Source organism: Parasteatoda tepidariorum, chromosome 1 (genome assembly GCF_982258835.1).
Source record: "Parasteatoda tepidariorum strain Cologne lab strain chromosome 1, Ptep-v5.0, whole genome shotgun sequence".
Lineage (NCBI taxonomy): Eukaryota > Metazoa > Arthropoda > Arachnida > Araneae > Theridiidae > Parasteatoda > Parasteatoda tepidariorum.
In genome coordinates, this window is record NC_141755.1 from 68,243,711 (window position 1) to 68,260,398 (window position 16,688).

Below are 16,688 nucleotides of genomic sequence, written 5' to 3' on the forward strand. Positions count from 1 at the left end.
GTTGTAAATTTTTAAATAGTTAAATCAGATCCCTCAAATTTTCATTTTGAATTAAATTTTGAAACAAGTAATTAATTATTAAATTGACTGCATTATTTTGTTTTTCTAGAAATTGGTAGGTATATCTTACACACTTCAATGTAACTTTTGTATTTTCTTTTTAAATATCTTATCTTTAAAAATAAATACATCATTACCATTCACATTTGCAAATTTGAAAAAAATATTTGGGAATAACCAAAAATTAGCATTGCTTTGGTTTTCAATGAGAGTGAATTCGGAGAAGAAAAAAAAGTATGGTCAAAACTACAAGAATATAGTTAAATTTACCGTATTTCTGGCTCCATGGAAACACCAAAAAGCTCGTTAATTTTTACCGAAGCGCTATAGTAATTAATGATTTCGGATAAATCAACCATAAAATATAGTGTTATAATATGTGATGAAACTCAGTAAAAGTTGCAAACTTTGGTAATTTTAATATGATTTCATAGAACACGGCACGAAAAACCATTAATTGATTAAATATATTCAATTTTGTATCTTTTACTAAATGTGGAGTAATGAGAACTATACTTGTGAAAATCAGTATTTCCGGTAAACCGTTATCATATGAACTTCAAAACCAACTAATGGTTTATAAATGCAATATATTTTGTTGGTTTTATTGCCAAAATTATTGGGTTTTGTTTTACCATAAAAGTCTTTACCATAAAGTACGGTAATTTTACCAAATTTTTTTCTCCCTTGAATAGCAGTTTTTCAAAAATTAAGTCATTAGAATCTTAAATAAACACCAAAACATAGTGAAAATTTGTATAGTACATGAAAAAGTTAACAAATTTTTAATACCTTTTGATCTGACGACCGTATTTACCCAAACTAGGACTCAATCTTAATTGTTCAAGAGCTTGACTTCAAATGTGCTAGTTAATTTGCGAAAACAGTATTTATTTTAAATTGTGAAATCAGATAGAATAGCGTACTTTCTCGGAATAAACATACCGTTTTTCGACAATTGGTTTGGATTATTGACTCTCACGAAAGGGCGGGTAACTAGAATCTAGAAAATATGGTTATACACGTATTCCCAATCAGATTTTTAATGCAGCCTAACTAATGTTTTTTGTTAACTAATGATTCATATAATAATTATTTAAGCATGAATAAAAGTAGAAAAAAAGATTTTTAATACATTAATACTCTTAAGCTATAATAAAAATTTACATTAAGCATTGTTTCAATATTAATCATTTTCTGCTGAAAAGATATAAGTATTTTATGGCAGAGGAACGAAAATAAATTTTTTCTTATCATAAACATTGTGCCCTCCTGATTTTAAATTACTTATACTAAATAGTGTACCAAATAGTCTACTTAACATGCTTCCTAATTACTTGCTTTAGTTCAAAACTTAATCTTTCGATGGAAAACTTAGCTCAGTGTTACAGTGTTTCATGAAAGACTTTTAACAGTGATACGTTAAAACTAAAAAATAAAGAAAGAAAGAAATGCAATTTCGAAAAACAAAATAATAAATTATTATTTTCATGCATTTTTTTTAAAGAATAAAAATAGAAACCCAGTTAAAACTTGTCAAAACTTTATTCAATTTCGGAAATGTGTACCAACAATCAATTTTTCAATTGTATAAAATTGTTATTACATATTGTTTGCTTGGATCCTCACACAATTATGAACAAATTCTTTTAATTATAAACTTTACAAAACAAAAATATTAATCAAGATTAATAAATATGTGCCTAAAATTTCAAATTTTGTCTATATTTCAGAGAAATATTCTTGATACAGTTGACTTGATTAAAGAAATGACTAATTCAAAATTCACATTACCCGCCGTTTAATAATTACTTATCATATTATTCATGTTATTCATTTTAATTTATACAACTTGATTGAGTGTGACTTTTAGAATGTTTATCAACTATAATATCTAAGTTTGTACTCTTTGTACTAACTGTTTGTACTATGTTTATACAGGACGAATTTGTTTATTATAATATTTTTTAAATCAGCTGTACTCTGCATAAAAAAACATGCGCTATTTTGTGAAAAACTCTTATAATCAGGGTAAAAATAGCATTGCTACCCCCTTTTATATAGTTTAGTACATTAAAAGTTGAACGCATATTTTTTTCTTCCGAAAGTGACACTATTCCCAAGAAGATTGTCCCACTCCTGATCTATGAAACTATATAATCATGCAGGTTGTTAGTAACAAGATATTTTGAAAAAAAACTATAAAGCGAATTGTTTGTTTTATAATGTACTATTTCTTTACACTTGGAAAATAAATTGTGTACAAAGCGCAAATTGAAAAGCGTTGCATCTTGAATAAATTTTGATCGCATAAGTTTTGATCTAATAATTGGATTTTTACACATTAAAATACACACACTTGATTAATTAGATTAACTTAGATCAATACATGTTGGGGCTCTTTTTGTACGGAAAACAGTCCGTACATCGATTACAGAGGAATGTTTTTTTTTTCATGAATAGATTCAGGGAAACCCAGGCATTGGCTACACTGTAAAACATTCCGGATCAAAATACGGTATCACTTTGGGTACATTATGCATAAAATCCATTTTTAACTAAAAATATTATACCGTAATTGCTCAGGGAACCAATTTTAACTCTTCTGGCAATATTTAAAGTGAAATTATCGTCCATGATGTATCTGTCAAAATCAGTCAAAGTAATAATATAACATTTTAGGATGAACTTAATTTCCCAATACTTCTTGGTGTTGCATGGCTTTTTTTAAACCCTTGAAAAACATCACAGCTCCACATCCATACCAGCTGAACATATCTCTTATCATGCTGCTTCCACCAGTACTCGTACAGTACGAACAAAGCAAGAGTGAAGTTTCCAAATTTCCAAATCGTTGGTCAATTTCCAATTCGTTATAATATTTACGGTGGTTTCAGGCAGCCATATAAAATAAATACTAACTAAATTATGTAGTTTATAATTCAATTTACAAAATCAGAGATAAAAATGTTCCTTATCTTCTTAAGCATTAGGGGATGAGTCGTGATAGCTCAGGGGGTGGAGCGTTCGACTTCCAAAAAGGTTCATCGGGTTCAAATCCCAATGACGGCTGGTCGATACGAATTCCGCATCCGGCTTGCACCGAACACAGTGCTGACGTAAAATATCCTCAGTGATAAGCGTATCATGGGTACGAGTCCCCTTGTCATCTGGCTAGAAGAGGGAGGTTTTCGGTGTTTTACTCTCCATGTAAAGCAAATTGGGGTTAGTTTTATCAAAACGTCCTCCACGAAGGCAAATTTCTCCTAATATTTGAACCAGAAGTTCCTTTGTCATCTGAATTGGGTTCAAAATTACTAGGCTACGGAGTTGAACATTAGTAGTTGCAAACTCAAAAAAATTAGGTCTGCTGTTCAACGACGTTTACACAACATTAAGGGATAAATGTTATTTTCTTCGATGAATTTTTAATTTTTAAACACACTTTAGTACTGTCCCCATAGCCTAGTTATAAAGCCGGTCGAAATTCCATGCTTCTTGCACTGTAAAACTTTCCGAATCAAATTACGGTAAAACGGAGCCAAAAATCTGATATACCGTAATTTTTACAGTTATAATTAATGTAAAACCACTAAATCACACTAATTAAATGAATAAAAGTATGAAAATTACAGTATAATATTTTACGGTAAAATGAATAGTACAGATGAGACCCAAAGTGCCAGCACTTTATATAGCAATTCATTAAGGAATTTTTTATAATAAAGTATTGTTCTTACTTATTGTACATTAATTATAGAAATAGTTCAGTTTGAATTACGGTTACGAGAATCTGCATTAAATTGCTTTAATCATTAACTGCCTTAACAAATAACTGCATTATTTGCAAACAATAATTTCTGACCAATATGGATATGGATGAAAAAGGACATTATGAATGTGGATTAAGAAGAAAATTATGAATATGGATTAAAAAGGATATTTTGAACATCGAAATGAAAAGATTTTATAAATGGTTGTTTTTATTGGAACAGTAGCATCTGGATCAAAATGTAAATTAAATATGTAGGATAAAAAAAATAAAAATGTTTGTCTTGGCAGAGCATCTAAAAACAAAATAGAAAAAATTAATTTAATTAAAATTAATTTAAAAATTAATTTAATTAAGTGATTTATTAATTAATAATTAGAGTCGTTGCAATTGGGTACAAATAAATAATGAAGTTTAGTTCTGAAAAAGTTATGCACACTTTTTTTAATTTTTTTAGTTTCATAACTGTTCATCAAAAAATGCTCAAGTCATGAGTAATATACGCTGGCGTCCAAAAGTTCATACTTTTACACTGGACATATGTTTTAAAGTACCATATATTCTAATATTCCTCATAAATTAAGAATGCAATAACTGGGAAATAACAAAAAAGTGCAAAATTCGAAGATTTGCAATACTAGTGAAAAAGTTTCATTTTTTTTTTTTTAAAAAAAAGTTTCATTCGCAATTATTGTTTGAAAAAGGAAAGTTTATTAATATCGTTAAAAACATAATGCTCTGGTACTGATTTAAAATATTGTATGCATAAAAAAAGTTAATAAATTAAATATTTTAACAAATCAAAGATTTTAACTACAATTCTAGTTTTAGGAATTCAGCACTATAAATCAATTAGTATTAATTTTTGCATTTATAGATAAAATTAAAATAATAATTTTAAGGTAAAAATAAAAAGCAAAAAATTTTTTTTTAATTTTAATTAGAAGTTAAAAAAATAGATGCAATTTCATGCAGAACAAGGCTATTTGCTGTGTAATAAAAAAACAGAATTTTGAGTTACTAACAAACTAAGACATGCTTCCCAAAAATAAATAAGTATATTAAAAAATAAATTATAAAAACATGAAAAAAAATCATTAACACATTTTCACTATTGCAAAATATAAACAAAAACAACATTTAACCTCGACTTTAAATTTCCGTAATGACACTATAAATAAGTTCTACATTACCCCATAAATTATATTTAAAAAAATAAATGAAATAAACAAAATTGTTGACATCAAATGTCATAACTAGCTGAGTGAAAAAAATTCTGATATTCTTGGCGTACTTGGCGATGAGTTGACAGTTAAATTTTAACTTCCGGCAACCTTTCATTGAAATCCCTCTTTTCCTTGCTTGTATTTTTTTAGATCCCCTTTTTTCAGCACATTATTAGTGTCGAACATGTTCCGTATGGTTGACTGTACTCCGATATCTTCAATATAATCATATCTTTCCCTTCCCCGCAGCTGACTTATGAATATATTAGAGGCGGGAGTTAAAAAAAAGGTTTCGTCGTAGTTGATTTTTCGATGACAAAATATGAAGAATATGCTTTTCGCTTGCATTGAATAAATAAAATCTTAGCAGACTAAAAATCTGAGCTTGGTAGAAACGTAGATCGAAAAATATTTGCTAAATGTGACACATGTGCGATTTGAAAACTCCGCAAAATATGACACAAAAATGCTTCTCGGAAATCGAATGCATTATTTACAAAGTGGCTTTCCTGTTTTATATATTTTTTTTGAGAAATTTTTAAATCTTAGGCAGCATGTGTTACATAAAATGTCTAAGTAGAATAAAAAAATTTTAGGTCGGTTTTTACCAGCGAATACCACTTGAGCCCGTGTCTAGTGATTCATGTTCTGCAAAAAGATGTTAGATTATTGTCGGAGCAATATTTTTTTAAATTTATTTTTGTTAAATCCAGTGATTAAGAACACGTAGCCGGATCAAACAGTATCATTCAAAAAAAAATTTAAAAAATTAAACATAAAATAATTGTTTTCCAATTGGATACTTGCAACTCTGAAAGAAGAAGTGATTTTTCCTAACCATGTGGTTTTAATCCGATTTAATTGGATACCTGTTAGAGATATCTTGCGTGCATGTCGAACCTGATTGACTTCTAAATCGATTAATGCTACGATTTACCTACGATGACGTCACTTGCTGGCATCCAATCATGTAAGGCTCCTATGCTATCAGAGCTGACCTATCAAGCAATATTGGAGCAAAAAAGTTCGCAAGTTAACGTTATGTTAGTATTGTGCTTATGTTAGTTCTTTGGAGAAAAAATAGATGATGAGTCGGCCTGTCTAATTCAGGGGCTCTACAATCATGAATTTAGGAAGAAAAAAATTTCAAAGACGAGTCAAACAAAAGTTAAAAATCAACAAATATTTTTTTATACCTTGAGGAACATCTGAGTTACTTGATACAATAAAGAGTGGCTCAAAAATGCAGATTAAACCCATAAGTAATAAAAGGAAATTAAAGGCAAAATTACGTTTAAAACTATGAATGTTTGTCGCTTTGGCGAATTATATGAATATAAAAAATCTTAACATTAAAATTTAGTTCAATATTATAGTTAAAACTACCATTAGTGATTTTACAAAATTTTAATTTCCAAAGTTTTATGCAATTGTGATTGTCTCACAAATATTTGTTCTAAACAAGCTGTGTACAGAAGCATTGGCCTAGTAAGGATAAAAAAAAATCTGCTAAAATTACCTTACTGTATAGTAATGACTAGAGCCCGGATTTTGATGACCTAAAAAATCTCAACTAATGCCCTTAAAAAGTGCAAAAAATGCCCTTAAAAAGGGCCAAAAATGCCCTTAAAAATGCAAAAATTACGCAAAAAATGCTTTAAATAAAGTAAAAATATTGAATCAAAAAAATATTTTGGTCTTTAAAATTATTATGAGTCATTTAAAAAATAAAAAGCAATGCAATACTTGTTCTACGTTCATTAAAGTTTGAAAAATATGTTTTATATCCTAAAATAGCAAAAAAAGGAAAATATATTGACACCAAAATATTTTTATTTCGTATAGAAACTTCAATGGATATAACAACTTCCATCTCATAATATTACTAAATATCAGAATTACATTGGATTATAAATTTTTTTTTTATAATTTGAAATGTAAACGAGCGTCTCTTGTCTGAAAGTAAATTTTCATTCCTGCAGAAGCTTCTTTCAACGTCTACTGATGTTATAGGTGCGTACTTGATAAAGACGGTCTCACTTACTTACAATTCTTCTTCAATTTGAAAAGATTTTGCTTCACCTGTTAATATTCTATAGATTTTCTTCATTGTTTGAAAGCCAGTGTAATAATGAAAATTGATAAAAAATAGTAAACATTGGAAAAAATTAACAAAAAACTTTAAAAAATGCATTAAAATGCAAAATACGTCCCAAAATTTAAGGAAAAATGCCCTATAAATTTAAAAAAATGCTCTAAAAGACAAAAAATGTCCAAAAATGCAAAAAATGCGAAAAAATGCAAATGTCATCAAAATCCGGGCCTTAGTAATGACATTTCTGAAAGAAAAGAAACATAATTCTGGTTAATAAAACCCAAAATATACGATATTTGAGCCATTCATTTTGTAATTTTCCCGTTCATATGGACACGGTTTATCAGAAATTCCGCTTTTCAAAATGATAGCTAGTATTACCACACATTTAGTAAAGAATACCAAACTGAAAAATAAATGTAATAAAATAAATAGTTTTTATACCCTGCTGAAGTTTCATAATAAAACTACCAATCACATTTTAAATTTATGACCATATTTTATTGTCACTTCACCGAAATCATAACTAAAGCATTTCGGTAAAAATTATCGAGCTTTTCGGTGTACCCATAGAGCCAAAAACACGTCAACTGATAAAATATTCTGCTAACTTTGACCATACATTTTTCAGCCAAAGAGAGTATCTATCAAACATATTATGATTATTTTGGTTAAGAAATTTTTTTTTTATGAATACTTGATTCTTCATAAATATTTATGAAGAAAAAATATACTTTTTTTAAACAAATTTAGTAACGGAAATTTCGTTCATTAAAATTTAAATATTCTCTAAGTTTAAAAAAAAAAAATTAAGATTGCTTTGCTGGAAATGAAAAAAAAATTATATATATATATATATATATATATATATATATATATATATATATATATATATATATATATATATATATATATATATATATATATATATATATATATATATATATATATATATATATATATTTTAATCTCGTTACGAAAGATTAGTGTTAATATTAATTTATGGAATACGGTTGCTATCAGTAATAATCATTGTTTATTATTTTTAATAATCGGATTAATCAATTGAAATAAGTGTCATTGCCCGATTATTGCTGATGTTTTTCTTAAAAGAATCAAGTGCCATTGCACGGTACACATACAATTTACCCGGATTGCCCATAGAGCTAGCTGTAATACAAATAACGCAAGCCCGCTGGTACATTTTTTCCGTCTCTCTTCGTCTCAATTAACTGAGCCGCCACATGCTTTTTCGACGATTTTGGTGAAGAGAGGAGTTACAGGCATTAGAGGAAAGTTAAAAGCTTCGTGATTGTTAAGATTAGCAGAACAGTAAAGTAAATTAAATCATTGTTTGGCAAGATTTTTCGAAATAAATTTTTTTTTTTTCAAAACTCCATTTTTTGATATGCATAAACTGTACAAATTGTTAACATTTTTACGAAATTAAGAAAATCTTACTTTTCGAATGACTTTAAAACAGTAAAAATGTATCCTTTATAAAACTTATTACAATTTGAGTAAGTAGTTTTCAGAAAATTATGGAGTTATTTTGCAGCGTTCATGTATGTTATTTTTTTATTGATTTATAAATATAAAAGTATATAAAAAAGCGTTTAAAGCTTAATTTGACACATATTTTCCAATAATACTGCATCGTGTAAAATCATGAATATCATTTTTGGTATTTGGAATTTTTGAAAACTGTTACAATAAATGATTTTAGACTTTGAAAGAAATTGAAAAATGAAATAAAAATGTAGGAAAAAATGCATCACTTTAATTATTTTTTTTTTTCAAATTATCTGCTTCATTCTTTTAAACTTTCCGATTTCATTTCAACTTTTCACTAGCAAGAAGGAGCTTAACCAGCCTTAATACCACTGCTTGTACTTTCTATTTTTTCTTTTTGTCTCATTGAAATTTTTAAAAAAAGCAGATGATTTCAATTTCAAAAGAATTGACGATTTCATCAAAGAATTTACAATTAAGGGTTAAAAAAAACTTTGCCTTAACTCTGATAGTTCTGTTATAATCTTTCATAATCCTTATTCTCTAAGAGCAAATGCATTTTATTAACCAAATTAGTTCAAAGGAAGCTACTGAAATTAAAATGTTGAAGAATTTATTTTTCAAAAGCATTATTGAGAGCAAAAAATACAATGAATACAAAAAATACGAAGTCGTCAGAACTTCGCATTCAACTTTATTTTAGAACTAAAATTTTGTAAAAAATGATGTATTAATAATAAATGACTCTATATAATCTTTACTTTGTGGTTAAGTTGCGTTTCTATTTGTTTATATTTACTTGTTAGGTAGCATAAATTTGGAGGAGTTTAGAATGAATGACCTGGAATAATCGGGATTTATATGATATTTTAAGGTAATGATGCACTTCCTTTACATAGTAAGTAGAACAAATACATTTCGAAAAAAGAAAATTAAAAAACATAACTCTTTTAACATATTTTTCTGAATGAATTAAATTTTTTTGAACTTAATTATTCGATTCTATTAAGATTAAGTTACCTTAATTTTTATGTCCTTTACAGATAGACATTATTCTCAATCGTGATAATCAGTTGATCAACAGTTGACTAAGATTTGATTCCAAATTCTTGTACTTATTTCTTATACTCTACTCTTTATCATCGAAGAACTAGGCATTGAATGAGTGCTTGAATCAATACAAAAAACAGCTGATTCGATTTTTCCGCATTCGTTTTATTCATTATTTTGATTCGGCAGCTTATTGATTGAAATAAATTTATTCAAATCTGCTGGTTTCTAGCTAATAATTTTGATGAGTTAGCTTGGATAAAACCGATTTTTTTTTTTTTTGGTACATAGATTTGGATCAATAATTGTAATTTGTGATATAATTAAAAATGTTTCTACCATTTTTAACATTTTGGGGAAAAAACTTAAATCTGCGTATAGTTTAACTCGTGGATTTTAAAAATCATTCAGTTCTTAAATGGCTGATATTTTATTCAATATTTTTAACTGCCCTGTAGAATTAGACGAATAAATTTTCATTTAAATTTGACGTTTTTTAGTTTTTCTTAAATTTAGTACTAGCTAGTTTACGAGAATTCAATAAAGAAAAAAGTAGTCCAAATAATTTCTTTAGCCATTATTTATCATTATATTTCAATTTTTCAAATTTGTGACGTATTTCGAAGCCATTTAATAAACTTTTACCTTGCTTTTATCGTAACTTGTTATAATCAAAAATAAAGAGTTATGAATCTGACTTTAAAGGAGTCTATAAAAATTTTTTCTATATTTTACGAAATCTTACATAAAAATTCCTTTTCTTAATACAATAATATGCATGGAAATGAACTGAAAGTTGGATCAAACTTTTTTTTTGTTTTCAAATCCAATTCCAAGTATAGTAATATTAAATAAAAGTTTTTTTTTTAAATATATATCTTCCAGTTTATTAGATAAAATTCTTATAGTACGTTATTGATTTTTGTTTTGTTTTTAATACAAAGTAGTCGAAGTTGTGGTAAGAGTTAATTACAAGAAAATTTACAAAATAAAAAACAAAATTAGCCTGGCTTTGGATTGAAAATCAACAGAAACAATATATTAAAAAAGTTTTAAAAATGGAATTTAATAAAAAATGCAAACTTTTTAACTATTTTTTCTATAAAAAAAACATATCTTATATTTTAAGTTTACTAATAATACATAAGCTTTGAAGTTCAAAATTTCACTTACTTTTGCATAAAAATATACATCCAGATGAGCATATTTAATAAATAATGCTTTTAAATGAATAATGTTATTAAAAACTACTTATCAAATTAAATATATATCAGGAGACATAAAAAATAATAAAAATTCAAATTCTCGAAATGACACAACGATAAAATATTTTTTGTAACAACTAAAACTTTTAACAAATATATTCAAGGTAGAAATTAAAACTAACAAACGAGTCGTTTGCTTTTTTTTTCATCCGCCATTAAAAACGTAAAAAAAGAACTGTGAAAAAAGTTGCTATTTATTTATTAAAACTTGCTACGCACATCTGCAGTTAAAGTTATGAGTTTTTTTTCCTCTCTCATTCCGCAAACCTCGTTTTATATCCTGTCTTTCAAAGTAACGTCCAAACTCTTAGGTAAACTCAGAAATGAGTTCAGAGTGTTTATTTAATAAACTGATAAGCCACCAAAAAAACAATAAGAAAATATTTTTCTTTTCAAAATGAAGTGAAATGAAATTCCGTGTTTGTTTTGCTCTTCTTAATATTTATAGATGAATGTGAAGAGAAGATGAAGAGTATAAAAAATTGTCAAAACTAATTTCATCAGCCCCAGGCTGCAATTTATGCGTGTCAAATATACGAACAAGTTCCACTCAAAATGGCAGACGATTTTCTTAAAAATAACTTAAATGCTTGTGGCAACGATCAAAATCTTTATCCAGAATCAATTTTTTAAATTTCTTTTTTCTGTATTTTCTGCTTATTTAAACACATCGTGTGGATGGATTTCCATTGAATAATAAATCTTTAACTGAGCTAAATTGATATGTTCACGTGGCACCTTCTGAAAATAAAGAAAATTTACTTTGAAAACTTCTTAAAGCATTCATTAGAAGGTATTTAACTTTTATCATCATATGACTCATGTCAGACGATTTGGAAGAGAGTTTGTGTGTTTTAAGTATAGATTTAAAATTAATTGTCAAGTTCTAGAAAGTTCTTTAAAGTTAAATGTAAAAAAATATTCGCATAGAAAAATATTCTAATATTTTTATTTCAATTTACATTTCTATTTGAACACGTCAGTTTCAAAAGTTAATTTTTACTTTCAATGTTTAAAACATGGATATTATTTTTGAAAATTATTACTCAATTTATTCTTTTTTAACACAAAATATTAAGTAAATTACTATTTGGTAAGAAAATAAATGCAATAAAAAAAAATTTTTTTTTTTTAAAAATAACCTTTTATAAAACGTAGGTTAGAGTTTACAAAATATTTCATAGGCAGTGTAAAAGCATGTTTTTCAAACCTTCTAAAAAAAATGCCAAAATACTTCTCATTTATAACAGAATATTATTATTTAAATGAAATATATATATATATATATATATATATATATATATATATATATATATATATATATATATATATATATATATATATATATATATATATATATATATATATATATATATATATATATATATATATATATATATATTAGTAATAAGTATCTTACCAGATTAAATTATGAATTTTAATAATATATACTCTAGTTCATTTGAAAAGAAAAAGATTTAAGTCGGTTCGTAAACTAGGATTGAATGCATCAATGTTCAACATAAAAAATTCTTTTTAATCAACTTAAAGATTTTTGTTTTGATCTGTTTTAACAATGATTAGTCACAGTCTGTTTTTGTTTTTACTTATTCAATATTATTTGTGACATTTAATAAAGAAAATTTAACTGCAGCTTCATAAAAATTTTAAAAATAAACTTATTAAAATGCTGTGGTAAGATATTTCGTGCGTCTTTTGCTCCTCTGAAAATTATTAGTTTGAAATCAAAATGGTTGTTTTAAATTTGATGCGCATGTTTTTCGTAAGTATATTTTTCATTCCGAAATGGGAAAATGATTTTTAAATTAATTTATAGTTAAAAATTATGTTAAATTCTTAGTTTTTATAACGTTTCCTTTTTAAAAAAATTTTATGGAATTTTTGAAGCCGATTGTTTTTAAGCATTAGAAGATTGTAAGTATATTAATTTTCAGATCATAAATTTTGAAATAAGCAGAAATGATTTTAATAACTATTTTTTAAATTTCCTTCATTATTTTTTATGAGGACTAGATATTACTTTATTTCATAAAAAATTTGAAAATTCAAAATTTTATTAGTTCCGCCTAGCCATAAGTGGAAATAATTTTAATAGATATTCATCATGTCTAAAATTCAAAAGTTTTACTATTGATTGACTTGATTCGTTAGAATGATTTGTTAGAATTCGAAAAAAATAATATAACTTAAGAAAATAAGCATAAGTAGTTTCAAATTTATCCGCTCTATTTCACCGTAAAATGCATAAAGGTGAAACAAGGGTTGTTACATTTATTTACCCACCTTTCTCAGAACATTTTGCGTCTTTTATCAGTTGACGTCAAAGTAGTGTGCAATTAAGCATATTATAAATAAGCATTTCTGAAAAATCTGAATCATTATTTTTGTTTCTGCATCCTGTTTATGCAATATTGCTTTGAAATAGATTATTCATAAGTGGTGAAATTAAACTAAATAAAATAATTTTATATTTTTTTCACGAAAATTTAGCTTTACTACAATTACTGCTAAACAATGGTTGTTATATTATTTAAAATGTATACATTTTTGGAAATTCCTTTACTTTTAATATTCAATTATCCATTATGATAGTTAAATTTTCAGAAAACAAGTTATAAAAATCAATTTAACAGTGAAAACTTTGCCTTTTAGGGATTGTATTTGAAAATCATTTTTGAAATATAGAATTTAAAATACATAATTTTATTTCATTTAAAATTTTATTTACAAATTAGTTATATCTAAATTGAAATGTTCAGATTAAAAAATTTGCGTATTAATTATGTAAAAAAATTATGTGAATATGTTTTCATACACTTCATAAAAAGTTAATGAGTCTTCTGAATTATGCATTTCAGGCAGAATTACATGGTTGCGGTTTAAGCCGTTATTCCTTTAGTTTTGCTAGGCTGGTATTGATATTTACTACCAGTAATCTGGTAGCTGTTGTGTAAATTAAATGTTTCAAAACTTTCGTTCTACACTGAGAAAAAAAGTCTGGTCAAAAACTACCAGAATATGGTAAAATTTACAGTGTTTCTGGCTCTTTGGAACACCAAAAGCTCGGTAAGTTTTATAAAACCGTTTTGGTAATATTTTGGTAAAATTGACAAAAAAACATGGCTTAATATGCGATAAAATTTTGTAAATGTGGTTAAATTTATTCGTTTAAGTTTACTTAAACGTTAAGTTACTAGCTTTGTATTTTTGACTAAATGTGTGGAACTGTAATTTTAAAAACCAAAACTTCCGGTAAATCGTGACCATAGAAACTGAAAATAACCAAAAGAATGTTTTAAATACTACCGTATATTTTGGTTTTATGAACCAAAATTGTAATTTTGTTATAACCGGAAATACCGTGACCATAAAGTACAGAAAGTTTATCAGAACTTTTTCTCCATGTGGCATTCAATTTTTTAGGAAGGTATTATATTGCATATTGGTATTGATATCGGACATTTTTTGAAGGCATTAAATTTTTTGAATTATCTAAATTTATTTTGGATTTCAAGGACATAAAAAGTTTTTATAAGAGCGCAAATAGCTATAAACTTATTTTTACACTTGTAACAATTGCTACCAACAGTTTTCGTAGTACAATTTATTTGAATTCAATAATATCATGATTTATTTTCAGAAATTTTGCAGAAAAGGTGAAAACAAATATCAATGTATTTGAATTTTCAGATCAGTTTCCTTGATGCTTAAAAAAAACAAAGCTTATGCACGGAGAAAAAACTACGTACTGTATGATAATGACATATCTATAAAAATATATTTATAACTCTAGCAAGTAAAACCAAAATATGACTTATTCAAGCCATTCATTTAATAATTTTTTGCTCAGGTGGTAGCAAACAGTTTTCCTGAAATTCATGTTTTAAAATTATACTTCATATTTCCACACATTTAGTAACAAAACACAAAACTGAAAAGTTAATTTAATCGAATAAAATGTTTTTATGCCATGATCTAAAGTGCTATGATAAAATTATCTAATTTTACCACATATTATAAAACCGTATTTTATTGTTATATTTAACAAAATCATCACTAAATTAGGTTGGAAAAAATTACTGAGCTTTAGGGTGTTCGCATACGAAAAACGGAACACGCTAAAATTTTGACCATACATATTTTTCTCGGAGTGATTACGTTAATAATAGAAGAAATAATAATAACTAAAATTAAAATATTTACCGAAACAATTGCACTTAATTGAAATTTTTTAAGAGTTTTGTTAACAAATATCATCACATTAGATGTAAAAATTTTTTAAAGAACTTTAAAAACAAAATAATTGTAACTGTAGCAAAATTTAAAGTATTTTGCTAAAATGGACTGGACACTCTTAATTAATTATCATAGTTTCCTTTTGATACTCTGAACACTATGTAATCTCCAACAGCTTAATAACAATGCTCCATTTTTCCTAAATAAGGGATGCATGAATTCTTCCATTTCGATTGGGGAAATTGCGTGTCTTTTTTAACTTCCCGCTTCTAGAAAAAAACAGTTTAGTGTACGCACTCTTTTCCAAGATCTGTAGATTTTGAGAAAGCGTTTCATTTTAAAATATTTTATGCTTCCTTCATTCTATAGAAAATTAAAAGGAAGAGGTGAGCAAATTCAGACACTTGCTTTCGGATAACAAGATAACTATATTTTATCCCTGTAGCAATCAGCTTGCTCACGCCAGTATATATTGCTCAAACACAACTGCTGTTGCACAAATAGAATTTTCGCAAACTCTCCTACCACGCAATCTCTTAACATTACTTTAGTTATAGATTTGTATTTTATTGCATAATTACTAAACTGTAAAAAATTCCGGATCAAGTTAAGGTATAAAGTATCGGTACTTTGGGTGCATTATCAGTAAAGTCCATTTTTACCGCAAAATATTAAATCATAATTTTTACAGTAATATTTATTTAATTAGAGTGATTTTAAGGTAATTATTACAGTAAAAGTAAACGGTTGATCAGATTCTTTGTTCGGTAACACATTCCAGTAAAAATGAATTTTGCGATACGAAAGTACTGACTTCCTGAGTACTGGCTAATGAGTGCCGGCACTTGATCTGTACTTTTTTACAATGTATGAAGAGGATGTTCGTAGTCAAATTGCGTGACTGCCCAGACTTTAGAGTTCAGTAGTTTGTCTCAAATATCATCAAACGAAATCTAAGAAAAACATATGAAATTCACCAAAATGAAACTTGAACTCTATATATTTATATAAGATTTTGAAGCTGCATTCCTTTGTTTTAAAAACTTAAAGGAAGGTTTAAAATAATGATTTTTATTTAAGAACAATTAGTTTTAGAAAGTGATATATATTTAGTTTAAAAAAAGTGTAGTCATTTACACACTCATGACTTGAAAATTTATTTTTCATTTTCACCTGCAATGTATACCAAAGACCAAAGATCATAATTTTAAGCATCCAACATCGATATTTAAACAGGATTTCCCTAAAAATTGTTTTTATGTATCTACGTGCGGTAAAAAATGTTTCACACAATAGCGCAATGACCTAAATACATTATTTATTTCGTTAAAAACATACTTGTTTATTTCGAGTGACGCGCAATAGTTAAACAAAGTCAAAGGAAACAAAAACATTTGTTTATTTTATCGAATTATTCTCGAATGATTTTTTTTTTTCATTCCACGAATTTC